Source organism: Myxine glutinosa, chromosome 3 (genome assembly GCF_964187855.1).
Source record: "Myxine glutinosa chromosome 3, kmMyxGlut1.1, whole genome shotgun sequence".
Lineage (NCBI taxonomy): Eukaryota > Metazoa > Chordata > Myxini > Myxiniformes > Myxinidae > Myxine > Myxine glutinosa.
Window position 1 is genome coordinate 14905096 of NC_136263.1, and position 22972 is coordinate 14928067.

Here is a 22972-nt window from a genome sequence, read left to right on the forward strand (position 1 = left end):
CCAATGATCCTGAAAGCGTTGGTTTCTACAGCGTGAAGCAGAGCTAGGTGTGAGGCAGGAGCCCCAGCCCAGAGGGGAGAACAGTATTCCATTGAGCTGCGGATAAAAGCCTTGTATGTGGTGAGAAGCTCAGGTGTGCCCAGGAAGGACTTCGCATGACGGAGGATGCCCAGTCGGCGACTGGCTTTGGAGGCCAGATTGGAAATGTGGTTTTCCAAAGAAAGATCATGGCAGATCGTGAGACCCAAAAGCTTGAGTGACATAACTTCTTGGAGAGGATTGTTGAGAAAGTAGATGGGAAGATTGTCCAGTCGGTCTTTTCGGAGAGACATATTAAGAGTGTGAGCTTTGTCAGGATTGAAAGACATGTTCCACTTGTTTGACCAGTCTGTGATTTTGTCCAGGTCTGCAGATAGTGAGGAGGCTGCAGACTGCCGATCTGAGGGATGAGGAATGGAGCGGCAGAGAGTGGAGTCATCAGCAAAGAGATAGAGTGGATTTTCCATAGAGTTGGAGAGATCACTGATGAAGACCAGAAAAAGCACAGGGCCCAGAACACTACCTTGGGGAACTACAGCCTGAACAAGAAGGGGAGATGAGAGAAATCCATTCAGGGCCACACATTGACTACGACCAGAGAGGAAGTCCGCAAGCCATGCGTGGAGATTTCCATGGATACCATAGGAGGAGAGTTTGGTGAGCAGAGCACGGTGCCAGACCGTATCGAAGGCAAGTGATATGTCAAGGGATACAGCTCTATTTTCTTGTTTGGCATTGAGGACCACCATCCATTGATGAGACAGCAGCAGCATGTTTTTATATGTAGAAGAGCAGCACGTTCTTCGACATATACTAACTTACAAGCGAGTAGGCTACCTCTGAGCAATCTTGTTACACTATGATGGGAAAGACACTACAGAGAAACGAGTAGTATATGTAGAGGCAATTGTGATTCTTTTTTTTTCTTTTTTTCTTGATTTTTTGTATCCAAGATCGAGGCTCGTGAAAGAGCGAACATTAATCACACAGAAAGACAAACCGACACATAAAACATATAACATCGGGAACGGTAGACAAGATGGGGAGAGAGGGGGAAGGACACAAACACAACATTTGAGAGCAGGGACCGAGAGACATGGAGACATCGAGAGATCTGTGAGAGGGAGAGGGCTTGGGGGGGCATGAGAAGGGGGGGCATGGGAAGGGGGGGTGGGAGAGGTATAAAACATATGGACACTGCCAGGACTTCCAGGAAAGAAGTTGGAATTTCAAACAAGGTGGATCTGGGGTGAATTAGCGGGGGTAGAAAAGATCAAGGTTTTGGATGGGGAAAGATAAGAGATGGTGGTGAACAGCTGTTTTAAAGACCTGGAGGGAGGAGTGGGATTGAAGGGAGTGAGGGAGTTTGTTCCAGAGGCGGGAGAAAAGAGGAATGAAAGAGTGAAGGTGAGCAGACAGCCGAGATTTCGGCAGTTTAACCATCAGAGGGTTGCTGGCAGATCTTGTGCGACCTGTAGGAATATTTGGAGGACAGAGCACAGAGAGAGCTGGGGGTGCAAGGCCGGAGAGGAGTCGGAAGAAGACAGAAAGACCACCTACCTGCCTGCGGTGAGTGAGTGAAAGGCTCTCAGAGATAGCTTCATCGCGGGAGATTCCAATAATTCTGAAAGCTTTGGTTTCAACAGCGTGAAGCCGAGCTAGGTGTGAGGCAGGAGCACCGGCCCATAGGGGAGAACAGTATTCCATTGAGCTGCGGATGAAAGCCTTGTATGTGGTGAGGAGCTCAGGTGTGCCGAGGAAGGACTTCGCACGACGGAGGATGCCCAGTCGGCGACTGGCTTTGGAGGCCAGCTTGGAAATGTGGTTTTCCCAAGAAAGATCATGGCAGATAGTGAGACCCAAAAGCTTGAGCGACAGAACTTCTTGGAGAGGATTGTTGAGAAAGTAGATGGGAGGGTTGTCCAGTCGATCTTTTCGGAGAGACATAGGAAGAGTGTGAGATTTGTCATGATTGAAATACATGTTCCACTTGTTTGACCAGTCTGTGATTTTGTCCAAGTCTTCAGAGAGTGAGGAGGCTGCAGACTGCCGATCTGAGGGAAGAGGAATGGAGCGGCAGAGAGTGGAGTCATCAGCAAAGAGATAGAGAGGATTTTCCAGAGAGTCAGAGAGATCATTGATCAAGACCAGAAAAAGCACAGGGCCCAGAACACTGCCTTGGGGAACTCCAGCCTGAACAGGAAGGGGAGATGAGAGAAATCCATTCAGGGCCACATGTTGACTACGACCAGAGAGGAAGTCCGCAAGCCATGCATGGAGATTTCCATGGATACCATAGGAGGAGAGTTTGGTGAGCAGAGCTGGGTGCCAGACCGTATCGAAGGCACGTGATATGTCAAGGGAGACAGCTCTAATTTCCTGTTTGGCATTGAGGACCTCCATCCATTGTTGAGACAGCAGAAGCAGCATGTCCAGAGTAGAGTGACCTGGTCTGAAACCAAATTGATGATCAGAGATCAAGCCATTGGAGAAGAGGAAAGATTTCATATCCGAGGCAATGATGGATTCCATGACTTTGCTGATAATTGGGAGCAGGCTGATTGGTCTGTAGTTGCAAGGATCTGTTTTTGCACCTTTTTGTGTAAAGCGGTAATGTTTGCTGATTTCCAGGATGCTGGGAGATGACCTTGAGCAAAAGAGAGGGTGAAAAGAACAGAGAGAGGGTGAGATAGAGCGGCAGAGCAGGATTTTAGGACCCGTGGGCTGATGCCATCTGGTCCAGTTGCAGAATCAGAGTCGAGGTTAGACAGAAACTCCTCCACCTTGTCAGGAGAGAAGGACACAGAGTCCAGGAGCAGTTGGGTTCGACTGGGAAAGGTGGGAACAGAGAGAGATGGGTTTGGGACTAAAGATTTTGAGGCAAACACAGAGTTGAGGCATTCGGCTTTGTCACGTGCGATGTCAACGGTGTGGCCATTTGAGGTAAGGGAGGGGATGGAGGGGGAACAAACACCAGAAACGGATTTGACCAGACACCACCAGGATTTGGAGGAAGGAGACAGGTTTGAGAGTTCATTCTTCAGTGTGGAGAGATAGTGCTTCCTGGCACTCCTGAGGGTAGACACACACTTGTTCCGAGCTTGGTGGAAGGAACTGAGATTTCCTTCAGTTGGATTAGCCTTCCAAGAGGCAAACGCAAGTTGTTTCAGGGCAACTGCCTCACCACAAGATTCAGTGTACCATGGACGGGAGGAAGGGTAAGACAACTGAAGACGAGATGGGATAAATCTGTGCATGAGAGAGAGCAGTTTGCTTTGGAAGAATTCCCAGGAAGAATTGATGTCAGAGGCAGTGGAGATGGGAGACCAATCCAGACGATTGATGGCTGCTTGAAGACCGTCCCAGTCGGCCTGAGTGAAATGCCAGACTCGTCGACGCTGAGGAGGCTCTCTGAGAATGGCCAGAGAAATGTCCACTTTGACAAGCACATGATCAGAAGAACCGATTGGAGCAGAAGAAGAGCAGCAGACATTAGCAGGGAAGTTTGTCATAACCAAGTCTAGAAGAGAAGGTACTCCATTGGCTGAGATCCGGGTCGGGAAATTGACAGATTGTGTCAATCACAGTGAGTCACAGAAGTCCTTTGCTGAGGTGCCATGACTGGTGAGAGAGGAACCCACACCCAACCAGCTGGCATTATGACAGTTGCAGTCACCACATATGAGGAAGAGTGAGTTGGGATGAGTGGATAGAAGTTGGTCCATGTTGTCAGACAGTGAAATGTAAATGGAGTCATCACTGTTTGGAGGACGGTACAGAACACATATGAACAAAAGGTGGGAGCGGAGCGGAAGCCGTAGCCAGAGGTACTCCTGGGGGTGAGGAGGAGAGAGGGCAGTGCAAGGAGAGTGAGGCAGAGAGTTTTTGATAAAGATAGCCACCCCACCACCAGGACGAGGCTCAGGTCTATCATACCGGAGGAGGGAGTAACCAGGAAGAGATATTAAGGAATCAGAGATATCTTGAAGGAGGAAAGTCTCTGTTAAGCAGATCAAGTCTGGATTGTCAGAAGCAACCTGTATGGAGAGATCAGTCAGGTTTGAGCGAAGGCCCCGGATGTTTGAGGTCCATACCGTTAATGAAGAGAGAGGGGGAGCATCGGGTACAGGACAGGGGAGGGGAGGAGTAGGGCAAGATTAAGGATGAGAGGGGGAGGTAGGAAGAGCAGTTGTTAGTGTGTCAGAGATTACAGAAGAGTTCCAAGAAAGGGAAGGATGAGGAGGATGAAAGGTTTGATGGTGAAGGGATGAGGCACAGTGAGGGGTTCTTTGAGGGGGGGCAGAGGAAAGTAGAAGGTTGGGGGGGAGTGGAGGTATGAGATAGAAGGGAGACGAAGTGGGGAGGAGGCAGCTTTGAGGAGGAGGGGGGAGGAGGGAGAATTGGAGAGGAATGGTATGGGGGGAGATTTGAATGGGAGGGGTTGGGGGAGAGTTTTGAAGTGGAGGAGTGAGGGGGGAGTTTAGGAGGGGAGGGACAAGGGGGGAGTTTAGGAGTGTAGGGTCAAGGGGGGGATTTGGAGGGGAGGGGCAAGGGGGGAGTTTAGGAGGGGAAGGGCAAGGAGGGAGTTCAGGAGTGGAGGGGCAAGGGGGGAGTTTAGGGGTGGAGGGGTAAGGGGGGAGTTTCAGAGTGGAGGGGAAAGGGGGGAGTTTAGGAGTGTAGGGGCAAGGGGGGAGTTTCGGAATGTAGGTGCACGGGGGGGATTTGGAGGGGAGGGGCTAGAGGGGAGTTTCGAAAGTGGATGATTAATGAAAGACGAATATTGATAACAAATTGGGTTTGTTGTGATTTTCAAGTTAGCAATCTGATTCAGAACGATGGAGGAGGGGTGGAATGAATGTGAATTTAGACCATGTAGTGAGGGAGACGTATAAGAGATTGAATTTCTTTTTTTTGACGTGGAATGAGATGGAGAGGAATTTGAAAAAAGCCTTTTAAATAGGAAGAAAAACAGCGTGTTGTAATATAGCATTGAATAAAACACTGAAGGGGAAAGTTTATACATATTTAAATAATATTAAAACAGAACCGCAAACAATCTTATATGCACAAAGTACCAACGGGGGGAGAGCCGAGAGGGACCACCACGAGTCACGTGGACAGGGCAAAAGGTGTATGGCAAGGAGATAATGGGGGCGGGGCGAACAGCACACCTGAACAGAAAGTACAGGATGAGACAAAGCACACGTGGAGAAAGGAAAATAAATGTTTGTTTTTTTGTTTTTTTTGTTTGTATTTTTGGGGGGTTGGGGGTATTTTAAATAAATGTATTTAAAACGTTAGACAAAGAGTATTATGTTCGGGGTAGAAGGGAAAAAACTAAGAGCCAAGCAAAACACGATGTAGGGGACCTTAAGTAAACAAGCACCGATGGGGGTACAAGGCCGCACACGAGGAGCAGAACACGATTAATTAATTACGAGTTACAGGAAATTCAAACCAAAACTAACTATAAACAAACAATAACGCATGGACGATAAAATAGCGAGTTGAAATTTGACAAACACACGAATGAAAAAATAACCGCTTTGGATGCCCGGAGAGAACCAGGCCTCAAGGTCGGAAGCTTCAACAACTAGGCCGCGTGGCGCGAAATACTCGACTATTTTTTACAGGTATGAAAGATTAACACCGATAATATAATCTCCCGAGGGACACGCAAAAGGTACACACACGTAAGATAAATACAGTTTCGACAAAAATACAAATGTGACAATTACTTAACTTCGAGCGTGCATGAAGATCGTGGAAGTGGAACAGCTTCGAAAAACCGTGACCGCCCCAACAAGATCTCGCGAGATCCCTGACCACCATTGTTTACATTATACAGTTACGTGAAAAAGTAAGTACACCCCATGTAAAGTTTTGACTTTTTCAACATATTTCAACATACAGCTATTTGATCTTTATTTCAACAATATTGAGAGATAAAGGTGATATAATATAACAAATATCATGAAACATTTACATTTTGTAGTCCATTGTATGATTTAAATAAACATAAATGCAAATTTCGCATGTGGAAAAAGTAAGTACACCCCATGTAAAGTTAAAAAAAAAATCTTTTTAACATATGTGGACATATCAATATTTGATCTTCATTTAAACAGTATCTATAGATAAAGGTGATCTAATTGAACAAAAAACAATGAGAAATTGACTTTGCAATAATTTATTCAACAAAAAATTGTTACACAGTTTCCACAATTGCATGTACAGCTCGTTTCAATCCCCCCACAACATCTCAATGGGATTTAGATCCGGGCTTTGACTTGGCTATTCCAGAACCCTCCATTTCTTTCTTTTCAGCCATTCCTTGGTGGATATACTGGTATGTTTAGGGTCATTGTCATTTTGCAATGTCCACCTTCGGTTGAGCTTCAACTTTCCGACAGATGGCCTCACATTATCCTCAAGCACCCTCTGGTACAATGAAGAATTCATAGTGGAATCTATGATGGTGAGCTGCCCAGGCCCTGATGCAGCAAAGCTGCCCCAAACCATAATATTTCCACCACCATGCTTTACAGTTGGTATCAGGTTCTTGTGGTCAAATGCTGTCTTTGGTTTTCGCCAAACATGTCTTCTGGTACTGTGGCCAAATAGCTCTACCTTTGACTCATCTGTCCAGAGCACATTGTTCCAGAAGTGCTGGTCTTTGCCGAGGTGTTCATTAGCAAACTTTAGTCTTGCCCTGATGTTCTTTCTGGATAGCAAAGGTTTCCTCCTGGCACACCTCCCATGTAGATCAAATTTGTGCAGCCTCTTTCTAATGGTAGACTCGTGCACTTTGACATCAACAGTGGCAAGAGTTACCTGTAGGTCCCGTGATGACATTCTGGGGTTCTTAGAGACTTCTTTCAGCATCTTGCGGTCTGCTCTCGGGCTGAAATTGCTGGGGCGGCCTGGCCTGAACAAGTTGGCAGTTGTTTGAAATCTTCTCCACTTGTAGATGATCTTCCAGACAGTCGAATGATTGATTTCAAATTGTTTGGAGATCTTTTTAAATCCCTTCCCAGACTCGTAGGCATCTATAACCTTCTTTCTGAAGGCCTCAGAGAGCTCTTTTGATCTCGGCATGGTGACGCCACACACTTCAACAACAAAGAGCAAACCAAGCTAAATGTCTGAGGTTTAAATCAGACAGGTTCCTCCAAGATCCTCTCTAACTATGTTCTAATCATTTGCACCTGAGCTGGTGCACCTTATTCTAATTTTAGATAATTGAAGTAGTGATAAATGTAGGGGTAACTTACTTTTTCCACATGCGAAATTTGCATTTATGTTTATTTAAATTATACAATGCACTACAAAATGTAAATGTTTCATGATATTTGTTGTGTTATATCACCTTTATCTATCAATATTGTTGAAATGAAGATCAAATAGCTGTATGTTGAAATATGCTGAAAAAGTCAAAGCTTTACATGGGGTGTACTTACTTTTTCACGTGACTGTATTCCAGGCAGCAGCACATTACAACTGTGGGAACTTGCATGCGGGTTGTCGAGATGTCAGGTAGCTTAGAGGACTTTGAATGCAGATTTGTTCCATTCTGAAAATGGATTTGGCCAAATGTTTGGATTTATATACAACATCCAAAACATGCAGAAGCACGGACGCTTCGAAAGGACTTGTGGCTCACGGTTAAAAAAAAAAAAGGAGCACAAATCGACATGCAAGTGAGGCATTTCCATCACCGCGAGTGTTGCACATCACAGGTAACCCACCAGCTGCCAGGCTTCTCCTGCCAAGGGTTTCTGGTTCCGTGGGGCATGTGGAATGGTTTCCACGGCGATTCTATCCCAGCAAGCAGGTGGCTCACCCATCAAGGAACTCACTAGGATTGGGCAGGACTGCGAGATTGCAAACAACACGCTCCGAAGGCACGCGCAATCCACCAAATCCATGGATACATTGGCGTACTCCACTGGCATCCTCCGTGGGAGGCAATTGTCTGGAGAGTGCTAACCTGTATGATGGATGGGCTTATTGTCTGAGAAGCCCTTGTTGCCTTCTCAGATTGCCAAAGCTTGATAATGATTGGACATTTGGAGAGGCATAAGTAGACGTTTTATTAATTCATCGCCCACCATCCATGGGTTTGGAACCACGATGTAAATTTCTGGGAGAGTGGCAGCACAATGCCGGCAAGAACAGCGTGATTCTGCCTTTGCTTCACGAAGATTGTTTCTTTAGGCTGTACAGAGAGCATACTTGTCTTTTGAGGTCTGGAACTATATATCGACCAATTTGTCTGTTGACCTTCAGTTTTAATAGCGTCACCACGAAAACGTATATCTCTGCAAGTTCATAATTCCTCTGTGCTTCTAAAGAGAAATTTCAATTATTTTTCCAATTTACTTGCCATTTGACAAGTTTTTTTTTTCACCCTTTGATGGGTACAACAATCAAGATCTTTTCAAACTGATAATATTGCTTTAGCTTCAATCATTTCAGTGATTGGCTATCAAAGGCCTTAAGAAAGTAATATATCCAGGCCTATGATGTGCCGATAGAACTTGCATCTAAATCATATACGAAGTATATGTGGCTGTTAAAGAAAGAAGAGGAATATATATGAGTAAATCAGCTGTTTCCACCTTTATTTACACATCGTAACCCACGACATCCAAGTGAAAAACAAATTGTACAAATTTCAGGAAATTAATTAAAAATACAAAACTAGATTATCTTGGTTGGATAAGTATCCACTCCTCCTGAGTTAATACTTGGTGGAAGCACCTTTAACAGCAATTACAGCTGGGAGTCTGTTGGGATAGGTCTATACCAACTTTGCAAACCTTGATTGGGCAATATTTGTCCATTCTTCTGTACAAAAGTGTTCAAGCTCCGTCAAGTTGCATGAGGAGTGTGGATGGACAACAATATTCAAGTCATGCCACAGATTTTTGAATAGATTTTGGTCATGGATCTGACTGGGCCACTCAAGGACATTTATCTTTTTGTTCCTTAGCCACTCCCGTGTGGCTTTGGCTGCGTGCATATGGTCGTTGTCATGGTGAAAGGTGAACTTCCGTCCCAATTTCAGCTTTCTTGCAGAGGGCGGCAGATGCTCTTCTAGGAATTTAATGTCTTTTGCTCCATCCATTTTCCCTTCTATCCTGACAAGTGCCCCAGTCCCTGCTGATGAGAAACATGCCCATAACATGATGCTACCACCACCATGCTTCACAATAGGGACGGTGTTCTTTGGGTGATGTGCTGTGTTGGGTTTGCGCCAAATGTAACGTTTTGCTTTTAGGCCAAAAAGTTCCATCTTAGTTTCGTCAGACCACAAAACCTTTCGCCACATGGCTTCAGAATCTCCAGTGTTTTTTTTCATACCTCAAACGGGACTCAAGGTGGGCTTTTTGAGTAATGGCTTCCTTCTTGCCACCCTATCGTACAGGTCAGACTTGTAGAATGTTTGGGATATTGTTGTCACATGCACACAGTGACCGTCTTTGCCATAAAGTCCTGTCGCTCTTTCAAAGTTGCCATTGGCTTCTTGGCGGTTTCTCTAATGTCTCCTTTTTTCTTGGTCATCCAATCCAGTTGGAGGGACGTCCTGATCTAGGCAGGTCTTGGTGGTACCATACGCATACCACTTCTTAATGATTCCCTTGACTGTGCTCCAAAGGATATTCAAAGCCTTTGATATATTTTTTATACCCATCCCGTGATCGGTGCCTTCGGTGCCAACAATATCATCCCGTGATCGGAACTTTATCCCAGAGTTCTTTTGAAAGCTCCTTGGTGCTCATGGTTGAGTCTTTGCTGTGAAATGTACTACCCAGCAGATGAAACCTACAGGAACAGCTGATTTTATTGTGAAAGAATCAGAATCACTACAATTTAACATGGGCGGAGGCCAATTAAATTGGCGTCTGATTTTGAAGGTAATTTATTACACATGAACTGATTTATAATGGCTTTTATAAGGTGGGTGTACACGTATCCAACCAAGATAATCTAGTTTTGTATTTTTACCCTGCGCTGACGAAGCAAAAAGCAGGGTTAGGTGATCGGTTGCATGTGTACGTGTGGCATACATACTTGCCTGTCTGCCTGTTTTAAAATTGATTTTCTCAGCAACCGTTGGTCCGATTGACGAGAACAATTTAAACATAGTAGGATTTTAGCATAGATACCTCCCTGTATAGCATAGATAGCATAGCATAGATAACATTTTAGCATAGATTTAGCATAGATATTTTAGCATAGATAAACATAGATAGCCTCCGCCTGTAGGATTTTATAGTAAAAGATTATGTCATAAGTCTCATGGTACGGACGCCATCTTGGAAAAACTTTGCACCCCTATAGCTCCAAAGCCGCTCCATGGAAAAAATTGAAACATGGCTAATTGTCAAGTACTACCCCTGGGGAATAAGATATGCTAATGATGACGTCATCGGTGCCTTCATTATGTCATCATAATTCGACAAGTACAACGCTTCATCCAAACAGTATGAATTTTTTTTTACTTCAACTGTTTGTCCGGTGGACACAACATTTTGACCATAGGAGTGCCTCCTCCTATAGAATTTTCGTGATAATTATGAAGTCATACATAGGTCACGTGATATGGGCGCCATCTTGGAAAAAACTTTAAACCTCTATATCTCAGAAACCGTTTTATGGATAAGATTGAAACATGGCTCATTGTCAAGTATTTCCCATGCCGAAGAAGATATGTTAATGATGATGTCATCGGTGCCTTCATTACGACATCATAATTGGACAAGTATAATGCTTCATCCGATGAGTATGATTTTTTTTTCCATAACTGTTGGTGCGATTGACACAACATTTTGGCAATAGGAGCGCTTTTTCCTGTATAATTTTTTTTAATGACAATTATGACGTCATAGGTCACATGGTACAGGCGCCTTCTTGGGGAAAAATTGCGAATTTGGGAATTGTATCCACAGAACCCAAAATATGTGTTCCAACCTCTGGTTGTACCAAATGACTCCATGTTTCGGCCAGCAACAAAGGGTTTATCCGCACCTCCACTAGCTTTTCTCAAGAGCAAATTTCCTGTAAACTTCCTCCGAGATATAATCTATGGCTAGGTGTTTGGCGGTGAGCATTATCAGTCGACCAATCACAAAGCTGTTTTTTGACACCTCATGACATTATGCCAATTCTGTCGTCAGCCAATGGCGAGCTTGTGTTGTAACTGCTTTGTATCCGTAAGGAGGTTCATTAAAATTGCATTTATTATGTAAACCTCGTTGTTCATGGTGTTTTAATGATCCAATAAAGACCATCATGTCCCACCTTGTATCTGTCCTCCCCCAATCGGAACATCTCTTGTGTATTTGTGTGTAAAAGACGACCATATGCCTTTGCTAAGGCTACAGTCTCTTCCGTCAGAGGCGAACTTGTTTGTCCAGTGTGCCACACCTCCAGCATTCGCCTCCTGGCACGGTTTGGGGATGCAGCCAAAATGTTCACAATATCCGGAATATGGACTGCCCTTAACCCATTCCTAACAATAGCAGACCTTTCCTGCTAGTTGCATTCAAAGGTCGTTTGGTGTTCTTTGATGCGCTGGCCCAAAATCCTTCAGGTCTCTCCTGTATATTCTGCACCACAGTCGCATGAAATAGTGTATACCACACCTGTGCGTTCATTCTTGTGTATTTTGTCCTTTGCATTAGTTAGTGCTCATCTCAAGATGTGTACAGGTTGAAAGTTCCATGGTGTCATGAAAAGGAAGCGACCCATCCTGTTGACAGGTAAACTTGATGGAAGAAAACGCTCCATAATGCCTTTCTGGATTTTATTTACAGCCATGCTCTGGCTGATGGCAAAGGTGTTATCTACATACCAGGCGAAACAGTATTGGGAAGGATGGCGTGTGCCTCAAGTTCTTTCATCACTGCGTTTGCAACCACAACAGAGACCGGAGAACCCTTATAGTAAACCCTTATAGTAAACCCTTAGAGTGAACCCTTATAGCAAACCCTTATAGTAAACCCTTATAGTAAACCCTTATAGCAAACCCTTATAGTAAACCCTTATAGTAAACCCTTATAGTAAACCCTTAGAGTGAACCCTTAGAGTAAACCCTTATAGTAAACCCTTATAGTAAACCCTTATAGTAAACCCTTGGAGTGAACCCTTATAGTAAACCCTTAGAGTGAACCCTTAGAGTGAACCCTTATAGTAAACCCTTATAGTAAACCCTTATAGTAAACCCTTATAGTAAACCCTTATAGTAACCCCTTATAGTAAACCCTTATAGTAAACCCTTATCGTAAACCCTTGTAGTAAAGCCTTGTAGTAACACTTGTAGTAAACCCTTATAGTAAACCCTTATAGTAAACCCTTATAGTAAACCCTTGGAGTAAACCCTTAGAGTGAACCCTTATAGTAAACCCTTATAGTAAACCCTTAGAGTGAACCCTTATAGTAAACCCTTAGAGTGAACCCTTATAGTAAACCCTTAGAGTGAACCCTTATAGCAAACCCTTATAGTAAACCCTTAGAGTGAACCCTTATAGCAAACCCTTATAGTGAACCCTTATAGCAAACCCTTATAGTAAACCCTTATAGTAAACCCTTAGAGTGAACCCTTAGAGTGAACCCTTATAGTAAACCCTTAGAGTGAACCCTTATAGTAAACCCTTATAGTAAACCCTTAGAGTGAACCCTTATAGCAAACCCTTATAGTAAACCCTTAGAGTGAACCTTTATAGCAAACCCTTATAGTAAACCCTTATAGTGAACCCTTATAGCAAACCCTTATAGTAAACCCTTATAGTAAACCCTTAGAGTGAACCCTTATAGTAAACCCTTAGAGTGAACCCTTATAGTAAACCCTTATAGTAAACCCTTAGAGTGAACCCTTATAGTAAACCCTTATAGTAAACCCTTAGAGTGAACCCTTATAGCAAACCCTTATAGTAAACCCTTATAGTAAACCCTTATAGTAAACCCTTATAGCAAACCCTTATAGTAAACCCTTATAGTAAACCCTTAGAGTGAACCCTTAGAGTGAACCCTTATAGTAAACCCTTATAGTAAACCCTTAGAGTGAACCCTTATAGTAAACCCTTATAGTAAACCCTTATAGTAAACCCTTATAGTAAACCCTTATAGTAAACCCTTATAGTAAACCCTTAGAGTGAACCCTTATAGTAAACCCTTATAGTAAACCCTTATAGTGAACCCTTAGAGTGAACCCTTAGAGTGAACCCTTATAGTAAACCCTTATAGTAAACCCTTATCGTAAACCCTGATAGTAAACCCTTATAGTAAATCCTTATCATAAACCCTTATAGCAAACCCTTATAGTGAACCCTTATAGTAAACCCTTATAGTAAACCCTTATAGTAAACCCTTATAGTAAATCCTTATCATAAACCCTTATAGCAAACCCTTATAGTAAACCCTTATAGTAAACCCTTATAGTAAACCCTTATAGTAAACCCTTATAGTGAACCCTTAGAGCAAACCCTTATAGTAAACCCTTATAGTAAACCCTTATAGTAAACCCTTATAGTAAACCCTTATAGTGAACCCTTATAGTAAACCCTGATAGTAAACCCTTATAGTAAAGCCTTATAGTAAACCCTTATCGTAAACCCTTATAGTAAACCCTTATAGTGAACCCTTAAAGTAAACCCTTATAGTAAACCCTTATAGTAAACCATTATAGTAAACCCTTATCGTAAACCCTTATATTAAACCCTTATAGTAAACCCTTATAGTAAACCCTTATAGTAAACCCTTAAAGTAAACCCTTATCGTAAACCCTTATGGTAAACCCTTATAGTACCTTATCGTAAACCCTTATAGTAAACCCTTATAGTAAACCCTTATAGTAAACCCTTATAGTAAACCCTTATCGTAAACCCTTATAGTAAACCCTTATAGTAAACCCTTATCGTAAACCCTTATCGTAAACTCTTATAGTAAACCCTTATAGTAAACCCTTATAGTAACCCTGTTGTGGAAAACCAATCAGGTCCACACAACTTTAGTCCAACGGGTGGTTTAATTGCATTTAGATCATGACATCATCCTGTAAAGTAGGAAATACAATAATTATACGATGTGACATCACATGGGACCATTCATAACATTCAATGCAAGCAAGCTGGATATTCTATGCAGGCGTACTGTTAGCGAGTCTACTAGATGTAACGTGTCACAGGAGAAGTCTCGGAGCTCCGTCCGCAGCAGCGGGTCTTATAGTCACGCCCCTAGTGGTGTCAACGAGCAGCGAGCATCACCCCGGGTTCAGTACGAATACGATTTCACTACATTCTCCCCCCCCCCCCGTCAGAATTATACGGCAGCGCGGCTAAAAGCGAGTGAGCGTCAGCACGAACAGGGTGCGGAACATCAGTCGACCCAACCGTATCGGGCCGGGCGGCGAATTTCTCTACCAGCACGCGTCCGAAATTCCCCGGGTACGGCATCACGTATCCCTGTGTCCCCGGCGTCGGAGGCGCCAACAGGGTCGGGTGACGAAGGGGGTAACTCCAAGTCGTCGGGCCCAGGTAGTCTCGGCGAGGGGAGGGTCGGTAGACTTTTGGCGATGGGAGCGTCGGGAGAGGCCATAGTCTCATAGATGGGTTCGATCGGTTCGTCCGATTCCCTACTTAGGTCGGTGACCCCGCAAGGGGCAAGGTGACGGACGGAGACAGTAGTCTCACGGCCATCAGTCATCATCACACGAGCATGCTCAGGATTAGCCTGGAGAATCTGCACTTTGTCCACTAGGGGGTCGTACTTGCTCACGCGAACCGCCCGTTTAAGGTAGGCCGGCCCGGGCCCAGCGAGCCAACTGGGCAAAGACCGTATACACCCCGAGCTCCTGGGGTGGTGGAAAAGTCGCTCGTGGGGAGTTTGGTTGGTTGCCGTACTCAGGAGAGCCCTGATCGAGTTCAACGCCGCAGGTAGCGACCAAGCCCATTTATCGAGGCCCCGGCCGAGGGTCCGGAGGTTGAGCATGACGGCCCTCCAGATAATCCCGTTGAAGCATTCGATCTGCCCATTAGCCTGGGGTCTGTACGGCGTGGTGTAACTAGAAGCAATGTTATTTTGGAGCAGATAGCCGCGCACCTCCTGAGACAAGAAGACCGCACCCCGGTCGGTATGGACATAGGCCGGGTAACCGAACATTGAGAACAAGTTCTGTAAGCATCGCATCACTGTGACAGCAGTCATGTCCGCGCACGTATAAGCAAAGGGGAATCGCGAGTACTCATCAACGATAGTGAGTAGATAGCGAGAGCCGCTCGACACCGGCAATGGGCCCTTGAAATCCATCGCCAAGCGTTCCCACGGGCGTGTAGCCTTCACCAGAGTCCCCATGGGAGGGTTATAGAAACGCGGTTTGATTTCCGCGCAGATAGCGCAGTCGCGACAGATATGGCGGATATCGTCAATCGAGTATGGGAGATTCCCACACCGCACAAAATGAGCGAAACGCGTTACGCCGGGATGGCCCGCAGTGGCATGCAGCACCCGTAGGCCCTCCAAAGAGGTGATACCCGCACATGTAGCTGGTCGTGATAAGGCATCGGCGGCCCGGTTATCCTTCCCCGGGCGATATTTGATGGTGTAACAGAAGTCGGTGAGTTCGATACGCCAGCGAGTGATTTTCTCATTCTTAATGCGCTGGGCGTGTAAGGTGTCGTACATGAACGCAACGCTTTGCTGGTCCGTGATGATTTGGAAGCTCCGCCCGAGTAAGTACGGGCGCCATCGCCGAATAGACTCGACGATCGCATACGCTTCCTTTTCAACGGACGAGTGTCTCCGCTCAGCAGTGGTAAGAGTCCGTGAAAAGAAAGCCACGGGACGCCCCCCTTGGGAGAGGGTCGCCGCGATGGCCTGATCCGAGGCGTCACTTTCGAGGACGAACGATCCGCTCTCGTCGATTGTCGCCACGGCGGCTCGGGCGATGTCGGCCTTAAGGCCTTCAAAGGCCGCCAATGCGGCCGGACTCAGGGGGAAGGTGTCGCAGGCCACGAGGGGGCGAAGTTTCGCGGAGAAACTTTGCACCCATTTGGAGTAATGGGCGAACAGCCCAAGGCCGCGCTTCAGGGACGCCCGATCACAGGGAGGGGCCATGTCGAGCAAAGGTCGCAGACGCTCCTTATCCGGAGCGACAGAGCCATGGGTCACGGTGTACCCCAGAAGATCTATCGTGCGTAGGGAGTATTGGCACTTATCCTCGTTCATAGTTAAGTGATACCGCTGCGCGACCTCAAGGAAGCGCTTCAGATTAGCATCATGGTGCCCTTGGTCATATCCACAAACCGTAAGATTATCGAGGTAGACGAAAACATCGGTTAAGTGCTCCCGCGCAACGAGGTCATCCATGGCCCTCTGGAAACAAGCGACCCCGTTCGTTACCCCAAAAGGCAATCGCGTAAATTGGTAAAACCGCTGCCCCGACTCAAATGCGGTATAGATACGATCCGCCCTAGAGATAGGGATCTGGTGGTACGCACTACGGAGATCGAGAGTGCTATAGACCGAATACTGGGACACCTGTTGCACTAGCGCGTCCATCCCCGGAAGGGGGTAGGCATCCAGCTGTGTAAAGCGGTTAATCGTTTGGGAATAGTCGATTACCATGCGTCTGCGATGGGCCTCGCTGCGCACCACCAAGACCTGGGCGCGCCACGGCGACCTACTAGGTTCTATGATGCCGTCTTTCAAGAGCTGAGCCGTTTCGTCCGCAATGAATTGCATGTCTGCGCGAGAGTAGCGCCGTGATTTCACCGCGACAGGGGTGCAGTCGGAGGTTAGATTGGGGAACAGCGAAAGCGGCTGGACGTCCATTTGCGCTAGGGCGCACACCGCAAGCGCGTCGTCCGCCCCCACAACAAGCGTGTCAGGCCCACCAAACTCCATTACCAGACGTCCATGCAGCTTAAGAAAATCGTGTCCTAACAGAATATCAGCACATAATGCAGGTAAAACCATAAGGTGTACATCAGGGAAAACCCGTCCCTTTAGCACGAGTTTCAATCGGCATTCCCCCTTCGTGCTGAGTCGAAGCCCCTGGGAAGCCATGAAGATCCATCTCGTAGACCTCCAGATCCGCCATCCATGCCTGAGCACAAGTCGCTGGTCGATAAAACTATCCGTAGACCCTGTATCCACCAAGGCCCGAACACAATGGCCTTCGACCATGAGGGGAATAAGGGCTTGAGCCAGGCCAGACGAGGCTGCTGGGAGCGGGACTGAGCCCCCCGTATGGGTCGGACCAGCCTCGCGGGTGGATCCTACGCCAGCAGCAGTTTTGCGGTCGTGGCCGGAGTCTGCATTGACCATGGGGAATCCATTAACGCCATCAGAGGGCTTTCCCAAGCATTCCGGTGTTTAGCGATTCAAAATCTGACAATTCTGACGGGAAAAGGCCTCCATAGTATTTGAAATCGCCTTTTGACACTTTTGGCAGAAAAAGGCCTCCGTAGTATTCGAAATCGCCTTTTGACACTTTTGGCAGCAAAAGGCCTCCGTAGTATTTGAAATCGCCTTTGTCGGGGCGTGGGCCACCGTTAGCTCGTGGACGACACGAGGAGAACGTTCCGCTGGGGCTTGGTGAGGCTTCAAAGCCCCTTGCGTGGCCCGGAGTTTGGTCAAGGACACGTACTTCGTGCCCGATGGAGGATGAGACGGTGGTGGCTGTCCGGTGATGCCCGCCAAGGACATCTGAGCGCCCAGGGGCCCGCAGAGAGGGGCCCTCCCCTTCGAAGTCGGGTAAGGTGCCGGGTTTCGGGCTCGGCTCGCGGGCTCTGCAATGAGCCCATTCAAGGTCGCCGCGCCCGCGCGAGTCAATGAGCCGCGAGCCGCGTGCCGTTTTCCTGCACACTCTCGCGTAATGTCCCTTTTGCGAGCACAAATGGCATATAGCGTCTCGTGCCGGACACACGACCCGGGCATGGCGTGGCCCCCCACAGAAAAAGCATGCGGCCCCGCGTAAGGCCTTGGGTCTGGTCGTAACGGCAGCCGTCAGGGCTGGGTCTTCCTCCGGAGCATCCCGGAGTTCCGCGAGCGGATCCGCGTCCTCGGCAGTAGCACTCTCTGGCCGGGCGTGTAGTGTGGTGCCCGCCAAGAGGCGCGTGCGATCATAGGTGTTCGATTGCATCCGCGCTTCAGTGTATACTGTCCCTTGCTCGAGTGCCGTAGCGAAGGTCAGGTCGGTCTTCTCTAAGAGCTTGAGCCTTAGTTCCTGGGAGGAGACCCCTGCAATGAAGGCATCTAAAAGACGATCATCCTGAGCCTGCGCGGGAGTCCGTAGCTCCCTGATGCTGTCCAGCAAGAGCTGCCGGAGCTCCTGGGCGTAGTGGTCCATCGCCTCGTTGGGTTGCTGACGTCGCGTTTGCAGCAAATATCGTGCATACACCGGGCTTTTTTCCCATATGTACAGCCGTTTGAGCTCCGCGATGGAGAGGTCATACGTCGCGCATTGAGCGATAGAGTTGTACACCCGGTAGTCGATTTTTGAATGTAGTGTTGCTAGCTTCGCGGCAGCCATCGGCGCGGTCTCAGGCTCATCAAAATGATTCTCCAATGTTCTGAGCCAGTGCTTCAGTTGCAAGCCACCATCCGGGGCCTGCGGGTCGGCGCAGAATACGGAAACCGTCAGCGTCTTGTTGCCAGCCATGTCGGTAGATCTTAAATGCAATTAAGTGTTGTGGAAAACCAATCAGGTCCACACAACTTTAGTCCAACGGGTGGTTTAATTGCATTTAGATCATGACATCATCCTGTAAAGTAGGAAATACAATAAGTATACGATGTGACATCACATGGGACCATTCATAACATTCAATGCAAGCAAGCTGGATATTCTATGCAGGCGTACCGTTAGCGAGTCTACTAGATGTAACGTGTCACAGGAGAAGTCTTGGAGCTCCGTCCGCAGCAGCGGGTCTTATAGTCACGCCCCTAGTGGTGTCAACGAGCAGCGAGCATCACCCCGGGTTCAGTACGAATACGATTTCACTACAAACCCCTTATAGTAAACCCTTATAGTAAACCCTTATAGTAACCCCTTATAGTAAACCCTTATAGTAAACCCTTATAGTAAACCCTTATAGTAAACCCTTATCGTAAACCCTTGTAGTAAAGCCTTGTAGTAACACTTGTAGTAAACCCTTGTAGTAAACCCTTGTAGTAAACCCTTATAGTAAACCCTTATCGTAAACCCTTACAGTAAACCCTTACAGTAAACCCTTACGGTAAACCCTTATAGTAAACACTTATCGTAAACCCTTACAGTAAACCCTTACAGTAAACCCTTACAGTAAACCCTTACGGTAAACCCTTATAGTAAACCCTTATCGTAAACAGTAAACCCTTCTAGTAAACCCTTATCGTAAACCCTTATCGTAAACCCTTACAGTAAGCCCTTATAGTAAACCCTTATAGTAAACACTTGAAGTAAACCCTTGTGGTAAACCCTTACAGTAAACCCTTACGGTAAACCCTTATAGTAAACGTCATAGCAGTGCCAAATACCTGTTTATAATAGGTGCCGTCACATACTAAATAAGTATCAGATAGACATGCACTGAGAAGGTCACATATGTCTTTGTCATTCAATGTGCTAGGGGTCCAACAATCATCTTCTATTAGCTGCTGTCTAAGTCACGTAAACCGCCAAGGTCAAGGGTAAACAACAAGATGTCGTCGAAGGACACCACAGATTCATATGGTTGGATTGTCGTGTGTTCGGAACTCTTGCATAGTCTCCACAAATTCGGAGAAATTCCACAGGAACCACGTAAATGCTTTTGTGTGCTACCTTTTGTGCCGGGATTAGCCCGAAGGATTGGCAGGATTTTGAAATCGGTAGGAGTAAAGGTGAACTTTCAGCCTGCACACACCTTGATACGAGCACTAACTAACATCAAGGACAAAACACACAAGAATGACGGCACAGGTGTGGTATACACTGTTCCATGTGTCTGTGGTGTGGAATATACAGTGCCATCCATAAGTATTGGAATAGTGAAGTCAAATTTGTTATTATTACTATGGACTCAAGAAATTTGGATTTTAGATCAAAACGTGAATATGAGGCGAGTACAGAAGGTAAGCTTATATTTTTGGGTATTTCTATGCATAATTGTTTTAACATTGTCGAACAATAGCACTTTTTATATACATTTTAGGTATTGGAACAGATGAACTTAAAGTAAATTAAAGTAATATAATAGTTAGTATCTGGTTGCATATCAAGAACTGCAATAACTGCATCGAGCATGTGACCCATCGACATCACCAAACTCTTGGTATCTTCCTTTGAGATGCATTACCCAGCCATTACTGCAGCCATTTTCAGTTGTTGTTTGTTTTGGGGGTTTCTGACTTTAGTCTCCTCCTCAGCAAGTGAAATGCATGATCCATTCGATTTAAATAAATCAGGAGATTTACTTGGCCACTCTAAAACATTCCACTTTGTTCCCTGATGAACTCCTCAGTTGAGTTGGAGAGTGTTTTGGGTCATTTTCTATGCGTGGTGAAGTGCCACCCAATGAGTTTGGAGCATTTCATTGTACATAGGTACACAAAATGTTTCTGCACACTTCCAGATTCATTCTGGGGGGAACAATAAAACGGGGGACAATAAAAGGACAATAAAACAATAAAATGGGGGGGGGGGGGACAAAAATGGGGGGACAATAAAAGCTTGTGGTGTAGCCATAATTTTTCTTTTTGTGTGTGTACAAGATCGAGGCTCGTGTAAGAGCTAACATTAATCACATAAAAACAAACTGGCACATAAAACATATGATAAAGGGAGCGGGAGACAAGATGGGGAGAGAGAGGGAAGCACACAAGTACAACAGCAGAGAACAGGGACAACGGAAGATCTGTGGAAGGGAGAGGGCTTGGGGGGGAGGAGGCATGGGAAGGGTGGGGGGGATTGGGAGAGGTAAAAAAACAAAAACACATGGACACTGCTAGGACTTGCTGGAAAGAAGTCGGTATTTCAAAAAGAGGGGATCTGGAGTGAATTAACGGGGGTAGAAAAGATCAAGGTTTTGGTTGGGGGAAGATAAGAGATGGTGGTGAACAGCTGTTTTAAAGACCTGGAGGGAGGAGTGGGATTGAAGAGAGTGTGGGAGTTTGTTCAAGAGGCGCGAGAAAAGACGAATGAAGGATAGAAGGTGAATAGAGAGTCTTGATTTTGGCAGTTTAACCATAAGAGCGTTGCTGGCAGATCATGTGCGACCTGTAGGAATATATGGGGGGCAGAGCCCAGAGATAGCTGGGGGGGGGGGGCAAGGCCAGAGAGGAGTCGGTAAAAGACAGAAAGACCACCAACCTGCATGTGGTGAGTGAGTGAAAGGCCCTTGGAGTTAGCTTCATCACGGGTGATTCCAATGATTCTGAAAGCTTTCGTTTCAAGCCTAGCTATACTAGGTGTGAGGCAGGAGCACCAGCCATCATTAGTTACATCATCAATAAAGATGAGTGAGCTATTTCCAGAGGCCGCCTGACAAGCCCAAGGCGTGACACTATCTCCACTATGCTTCACAGATGAGGTAGTATGTATGTTTTGGATCAAATACAGTTACTTCCTTTCTCCACACTTTCATCTGTCCATAAAGGTTTGTTCCAGAACTCGACTGGCTCACCTCTGTACTTCTAATGTGGCCTTTGTATTTTTGGTGCTGCTGAGATGTTTGCATCTTGTGGTGTAGCCTTTGTAATTCTGCTGTCAAAGTCTTGTCATCTTCCTGATATTCATCTTTAGATCTCAAATCCAAATTTCTTGAGTATATCACAATAATAAGAATATCACAACAGTATATCACAACTGTTCCAATACTTATGGAGGACTCTGTGTAGGACAGACCGAAAGGACTTTGTGCCAGTGCATCAATTACACTGCAAGACCTTTGAATGCATCCACCTGGAAAGGTCTGCTATTGCCAAGCATGGGTTATAAATAGGGTTCGCCATATTTACCTCCACCATTGAAGGTGGATGGGAGTTATGTTTTCACCCCTGTTTGTCTCTTTGTCTGCCTGTGAGCAGGATATCCCAAAACATTATATTGAAGTGTTCGGTTGAAACCTGGTGGACAAGTTGCGTTTTTGACAAGGTCATATTGATTAGATTTTGGTGAAGATCTGAGTCCTGATCCAGACACCAGAAAATTCAGAGGTTTTTACCATTGAGAGATCGGGTCAAAATGATATTTAGCACGATATCTCAAGACGTTATGAACAGATCGGATGAAACTTGGTGGACATGTTGAGTGTGAGATAAAGATGAATTAACTAAATTTTGGTGAAGATCCTGATCCGGATCCGACCTATCAGTGGGAGACAAAACGGAGGTATATGCTCTACCGTGTGCCGTTCTGGTTTAAAAAATGAGTTTGGAGATTTGGAAATGATGTGAGATTTGATGTTAAGTTGGATAAGGACTTACTATAAATTTGTATGTTTCAAGAAATGTAATAGTTTTGTGCTTGTTGGATTTAATTGTTAAATGAGATATAGTTATGGTCTGTTGAAGGAATGCCCGATATATATCCAAATGTCTTTGACAATTCGTATAAGTAAATGTGTGTCGTAGTGAGCAATGTTGTGAAGAAAGGCAGGAAGGATAGAATGAAGTTTACAATTGAGATTACAATCTTGATGAACAAGTCATCTGTATTTTCCTGTAGTATGACAATGGTCTCGAACTTTGTCAGGATCATTAATTATATCTTGGCAAACATGACAAATGTTGGATTTCTTAAACTCGTTTTTCAAATTTTTTGTTAATGTCATTGGGTTATAAGTTAAGTTACATTATTCCCGTTAGTTGAATGCAATCCCTTTGTAATCGTTTTAAAAACTATTGAGGGCCATCTTCTCCACTATAATGTTCTAATTTATTAGTCCCCTACCGGTGTACACCGGAG